The sequence below is a fragment of the Cherax quadricarinatus genome, chromosome 10, assembly GCF_038502225.1.
Source record: "Cherax quadricarinatus isolate ZL_2023a chromosome 10, ASM3850222v1, whole genome shotgun sequence".
Taxonomy (NCBI): Eukaryota; Metazoa; Arthropoda; class Malacostraca; order Decapoda; family Parastacidae; genus Cherax; species Cherax quadricarinatus.
Window position 1 is genome coordinate 23,157,008 of NC_091301.1, and position 7,500 is coordinate 23,164,507.

A 7,500-nucleotide genomic window follows, 5' to 3' on the forward strand; every position below is an offset into this window, starting at 1 on the left:
GAAATTTTCTCTTATACGTTTAAAGATATATTTTTTCATTAATGTTAAGGTAAACATTTTTAATTTTGCACCAAAAGATTCTTAGAAAACTTACCTAACCTTATTATAACAAGAGCAATTTATTTTAGCCTAACCCAACTAAATATATTTTAGATTTGTTTACAGGAATTTAATACTAAACAAACACAGTCAAATATATTTTTTTCGTTAGGTTCAGAATGATTTTGGCGAAATTATTGCATACTCAAATTTTCACTTGTCCTATATGGCAAGATGAGCGTTGCTATTTAAGCCAAGATCGCAAGTTCTGCCTATTCGGCAAGACATATATATATATATATATATATATATATATATATATATATATATATATATATATATATATCGTGCCGAATAGGTAAAACTGGTCACTTAGCAAGAACTCATTTAAAATTAAGTCCTCTCTAAAATTTTATCTTATAAGTTTAAAGATATTTTTTCATTTATGTTTATGTAAAAATTAATAATTTTGTACTAAAAGAACCTTAGGAAACCTACCTACCCTTATTATAACATGCGCAATTTAATTTAATCTAATCCAACTAAATATATTTTAGATAAGTTTACAGTAATTTAATAAAAAACAAACACAATGAAATGTATATTTTTATCGTTAAGTTCAGAATTATTTTTGCGAAATTATTGCATGCACAAAATTTCGCTTGCTTTATTCGGCAAGAAGAGCGTTGCTATTTAAGCCAAAATCGCAGGTTTTACCTATTCGGCAGACAGTTGCCTCCCAGCATACAGAAGGGGGATTATCAATAGACCCCTGGCTGCCTTCAAGAAGGCGCTGGACAGGCACTATCTGGTTGCGTGTGGTCAACAGTAACAGCCTAGTTGATCAGGCGCTGATCCACCATGAGGCTTGGTCACAGACAGGGCCACGGGGGCGTTGACCCCCGAAAACCTCTCCAGGTATATTCCAGGTATAAATATATATACATTATTGTAGCCACGAACAAGTTGTATTTAATCAATAACAACACTGCAGCTAGCCGGAGGATCGAACCCGTTAATAACCTTGTATGTTATTACATTAAAATTCTCTTTATAAGTTATAGTTTCCTTAAAGAAGCTGAGAGGCAAATTGTGACATGCCTGAGTTGGTAGCCCCGATTCGTCTTAACGAGCCGAGTAGTTTTATCTCATGTTAATCCACATCCATGGACCTGAAAAGTGGCACGGGACCATCTGCGGTTATCTGTGTGCGACGTGAACTGCTGGGAGACATTTACTTAATTGAAAATGATTGAAAAATTCCGAATGTGCGTAAACGTAATGGCGGTGAAGTCGACGCTGACCTCTGTTGTTGGCAGCCCTGCGCGTCTTAGCCCCGGGCAGGTTGGTTGTTGGTTGGCCAGCCAGTGTCAGTTGATGCGTCGGCGGGAGGAGACTGTGCCGCTCTCTTTCCTCATCATCCCTTTCATTCTCTGTGAAATAAGTGGGTAAAAGTGCCAAAGCAGATTAATCGAAAGTGTAGAATTAAGTACAGCTAAGGTGTATAGAATAATCCCGGATATATGTTGTGTGGTTAAATGCGCAATGGAGTGAATATTCGTGAAAGTTAACAAAGCCGCGCTCGGCACACACAAGAGTGGCTGACCCTTAAGAAAGTTATAGTTTACTCAGTGCTATTTTTTGTGTCTAAGAAAGCTAGCAATAAGTGAAAAGTGTTAAGATACATGACAGTGGATTGTGCACTGGATACTTACTGCCATCTGCGAGAGCAACTAACATGTATGATAGGTAAGACGCATCCAGTTTTTCAGGCCGCCTTCATTTGTATATATTTATATTTTTACTTGAAATTTCTCGGTATATTTTGTTATCGTGTTTTCTGGTTGTGCTTTGCGTATGAAGGAATTCCGAGGTGTAAGGTGTTTCTCAAATGAAAATAGTGGATTCTAGCGTGGCAAGTACCTCAGGTGCGGCGAGCATTACCCAGTGGGGTCCTGGGGTGAGCTACACTACTGTTTGTTCCAGTGGGTCGGTGATGGGAAGGCCCTCACGTTATTTCAGGTGTAATGATGAGAGCCTCAGGTTGTTTCAGTGGGTCTGTGGTGGGAAGGGCCCCATTTTGTTCCAGTGGATCTGTTATGGGAAGAACTTCACGTTTTCCAGTGGATCTGTTATGGGATGGTCTCCACGTTGTTTTAGGTAGGTGATGGTGAGGTCCTAACGTCGTTGCAGTGGTTCTGCGATGGGAAGGCATGCATTGCTTCAGTGGGCCTGTGATTGTAAGATACTCGTATTTCTTTCAGTGGGTCTGTGAGAGTGAAGTTGTTCCAGAGGGGTCTGCGATGGTAACGTCATCATGTTCTTTCCAGTGAGTCTGTAACAGGGAGGACTTCACCATGTTCCAGTGGGTCTGTGAGTATGAGATTGTTTAGGTGGGCCCCTTGGTGGAAAGATAAAGCCTATACGTTGTTCCATTTGGCCTGATGATCAGGTTCCCACCTTGTTATGTGGGTCCGTGAGGATAAAGTTGTTCCAGTGGATCGGATGGGAAGGTTTTAACATTGCTCCAGTAGGTCTGAATGATATGGTCTTAAAATTCTGTTAAGTCTGTGATGGAAACGTCCTCAAATTGTTCCAGTGAGTCTGTGATAGGAAAGATCCTCACGTTGTTCCAGTAGGTGTATTGGTAAGGACATACCGTTGTTTATTCCAGTGGGTCAGCGATGGCAAGATCCTTACGTTGTTTGTTCGAACAGTTCTGTGATGGTAATATATTCTCCCAGTAGGTCTGTGATGGTAAAGCCTACACATTTGTTCCAGTAAGTCTGTGATGGTAAGGTCTTCGTGGTCTAGGTCTCTGATGGTAAGGTCCTCTCGCTTGTTCTAAGTGTTTTATGGTAAGTCCTAATGTGTTGTGAAGAAAATACCTGAGTTTGCCAAACAAGCGTTTATTGGAACGATGTTTCGATCTGTTGAGAGTTTTATCAAGTCCTGGCATTGTACCAGGACTTATTTTGATGGTAATGGTCTCACTTTTGTTTCAGTGTATGTAATAGTAAGGTCCTCATCTTTGTTCCAGTGACTGATAGTAAGGTCCGATTTACGCGTTAGTTCCAGTACGTCTATGATAAGGACCACACATTTTGTTTCAGTTGGTCCGTGATGGCAGGGCCTTCACGTCGTTTGTTCCATTAGGTGTGAGGGTAAGGCCCTCTTTGCTCCTATAGGTACTGTATATGGGGGTTGGGTCCACTCGTTTGTAGGTGCGTGATGGTAAGGCTCAATCCGCGTTCGTTCCAGGAGGCTGGCAGTGGATAAAGACCATTTATGTTCTAGTCTGTGATGGTGACGTACACTCATTTGTTTGGCAGGTCTGTTGCCGGATTGGGCGAGGCTTCCGGCAAACAAATAATTTTTTAAGTAAGTTTTATCGCGGCGTGTTATTATCATAGAATAATCAATATTTCGAGTAATACTTGTAGGAGTAGACGGATACAATGTTACTGGGACGGATCATTTAAGGTACATGTCTACAGGTTTCGTGTATATGTGTATAATAATTAGAATTTTTACTGAGGTATAGTTAATAAACGTTTAGCTCTTAAGATGCCTGTCAGTAAATAAGTAGAAAGATTATGAATTCGTTCGTACTTATTATATTCTCAAGCCTTAAAGTGAATTAATAATTAAATTTATGTTGACATCCGTTAAGCAATAAAGCTTGTACTCGGTAGTGTATGAAAGTTATAATATGCATGATTATTGTAAATAAAGATGATGCATTTTCCATCTAAAGTCTTTCTAAAAGCATTTTTTCATGATCCGACGTGTATGATGTTCTTGAAATCTTAAGTTATAATTTTCTGTTGCTTGTTTTCAGTCTGCATTACGAGGCTTTAATTGACGGGAATGGTGCACTCGCCCTGCATATCTCTCCATGACAATAAGCACTTTGCTTTAATTTCTCGTATGAAAACGCCCTATCAAAATATGCAAGGGCTGACGCATTTATATTGTATAATTATTGCGAATTTTGGGTCCAGTTTATTTGAATGAAAAAGCCAGGGCACAAAAGTAAAATTAAAAATATAAATTCGATTGCTGGTCACATTGTCAGTCGCTCGCTGCCTTATCAGTGGAAGTCAGTTTGAAAATATATTCATGCAGCTTATGTTGGTGTTTTCTGTTATCTCCAGATAAGTAAGTCTTTTGCGTCTTTAAGGGTCTAGTAAAACTACATCACATTGAATTCACTGGCAATGTATTTTTAATCCGATTTTTTTTCTGTAGATTTTGCTGCCGAAGCGTAGGTTCATCCTATTCACTGGTTAAAGCTCTGCTTACAAAATTTTAACTAAAACACGCTAAAATATTGTTTAAGACCGGTATTATATAATGGGATACCACATGTGGTTCTCGTGCTAACAGACAGTGAAAACAAGGTTTTTGGCCTCATCTGAAGAAAGCCTCTAGCCCCAACCCAGCCTTATGTTAATGTATCGAGTCACTTTTTCCGGGGTTCTGCACTTAAGCCTATTAGAATCCGCTCGAACCAGGTTCTGCGAACATCATTGTTGTCCCAGTTTTTGTTAGTCGAAATTTTCCGTAAGAGAAATCTTTTGTGCTGTTTAGCCGTGGCTTGAAAGTGTACCGTGGCTCAGTTGGCAACGCTCTCCCCTCACACATTTGAGTGTCCGAGGTTCAATGTCCCTGTTCATCTAGCAGTAAGTAGGTACCTGGGTGTTATTCGACAGGTGTGGGTTGCATGCTGGGGGACAAGAGTGAAGGGCCGCAATAGAAATAAGACAGACACACCCCATGACGTACTGATTTTCTTGGGTTATCCTTGGTGGCTAGCTCTCCGGGTTAAAAGAAATCCAAACAAATCTTAGCTTCTTCCCTTCTGTAAAGAAGAAACTCCATTGAGTCTTGTTTGATGAAAGCGTAAAGCCAGCCGAAGACTAAATGCAGTTTGTGCACACAGCCGATCATACTCAGTGCTCATGAGTGAAATAAATTAGATTTGCGATAATGGGGGCATTATGACTTCATTTTTATTTGCGAGTTGGGACCCGGGAGATGGCAAGAACTTTGATGTATATTAAATATGGATGTTGTAACTCTATAACCGAATTTCACTTAGCTACAAATATATTTCCTCAAAAATCCAAGGTTCAGTATAGCGAAACAATACTGTTGATATTTAAGCTGTTTGGATGTTGGTCTGTCAAGTACCGCTTGCTAGAATAGTTTAGGTCTTGAATTGCTATGAAAAAATTGCGTTCTATTAAGATTTACGTACTCGTTCTCATTTAAAATGAGCCATAAATTCTTACGCTCTTGTTATTATGTGTTGTTTCAATATAGCCCTTGTATTAGGCTGTTATTTATTGTATACGTTAATTGAAAAAAAGAAATTATATTTAATACCTGTTGGATTATATCTGTAAATTACCGATGAGTTTTCCTATGAACTTCCCTAAGGGATTCTTGATGCAAAGAGTTTGACCTGCCCTCCCCTTCTTTGGATCGGACTTGATTACTTCCCATTCCTTCGGGTGCTGTATAACCTCAACGTTTACCGCTTCCCCAAAATATACCGAATCAGATAATTAACCTACTTATTCTATAACCATAGCCGATGAAATCAGTCAGTATAATGACAAATACGTATATGAAACTAAATGTATCAGTTTAGGTACACAGGACACAGTACACAGTTTAGGTACACAGTATAATATTCGCCAGGACAATGCCCTGGCGAATATTACACGTATCAATTTTGGAAGTTAAGACCAAAGTCTATTCCATAACTGGCCATCGCATGGAAATCAGTATTCGGATATAAAATGAAAAAATTGGGTTAGGATTTTATTGTGGAAAAAAATACATGTACAGTGAAATCGGATATTTAGTCAGCTTCACATCAGAATTTTCGTCAGCCTAAAAACTTTGATTATCGCGTTTTTCTAATCGTTATAAAAATCGGTTAAAAATATGATTATGTAATCTAACAACACCAGGAAAATACTCAGACCCAGATAGACCAGCGTAGCGAGGGGGTTCAGGCAAGACACTAAAATCCGTATTTAAATTCCTTATCTGCATGGAATGCAAGCTTTGGCATCCCATTTGTATATAAATTACATATTCCATCGATGCTTAAAATTAGCTCAAGTCGAATGCGTGAAGTTCATTTTAGGGCCACGGTGGCATCTACTGTGTGAGGATTCAACGATGATTGCTCTGTGGGGACCATTGTCAATTTTTTTCAGCGTCGGGTTGTCCGTTAACCAGGTTAGTGGTGGTTCTGCTCGGCAAACATTCTGTGCAGGTAGTTACAGAAAATGTAAAGCAATCATGTAGATTAGATACTAGATAAATTTTAGGCTCTGTGATGGGTCCTTGAATATATGTGATGTTGGTCTGGCTATTTTTCATGTTGTGAAATACCAATTTAGGTGGTGTATATAAACTATAGTGGCTATTTTTGTTATCTGTTAAGGTACTTAAATGTCGGTAATGTCTTCGTTGGGAAGATTTTGAATAACTGGCATAGCTTTTAGTATGATTTTAAATTTGGTTGTACAATAGACTCCAGAGGTGGGGGGGAAGGTGTGTCACAGATACACGGTATATTGGTAAGACTTAGGAACTCACTGTGGCAAAACTTTAGTAGCGAGGCCTTGAACAGTGGTATAACGTTGCAGTTAGTGGTTAAGCTTTAACGTAATTGAGATGAACAGTTCCTTTAATGGAGTGCCATGATGCTGGTGAAGAACTCTTAATCCATAGGCTTGTCACTATGTTCACTTAACATCACACCTGATGGCCTCCCATTCCGCAAGCGCTGTATAACTCCTACGTGAATATAATATTAAGGTGAACGTTCATATACAGTAGGGACAAACTTCAGACTGACAGCTCCTGCGGTGGCCAAGCAGTTGCTGACCCGCCGGCCCACATATCCATCACAACATGGTTGATGTGGCACACCTCGTAGGCAGTGATCAGATTTCCTCCTAAAAACTTGTACACTTTTTTCAGATTGAAAACTCCTTGCCCACAAATGTTGATAAAGTGTTCTGTATACTGCCCATGGGTGCTCTACTTTTCTCTGGGTCTACTGTACACTTAATCTCATAACTTCTCACTTCAGTACGTTATGGGAGTATGCGGTACTTTATGGTATTTGGCCATTACAATACAAGAATATAAATAAGGAACCCTGCAGCAGGCCTACTGGCCCATGCGAGGCAGATCTTCGATACATTGGAAGACAAACTAAATGCTATTGTTGTTCACACTGATTTCAAAAAAACCTTCGACAAGTGCGACCACGATGTGTTAGCGCACAAAATGCGTGCAAAGGGAATAACGGGTAAAGTGGGAAGATAGATATTTAATTTCTAAACAAATAGGATCCCGAGAGTAGTGGTAAACATAGTGAAGTCTGAGGCTGCCACAGTGAACAGCTCAGTTCCACAAGGCATAGTACTC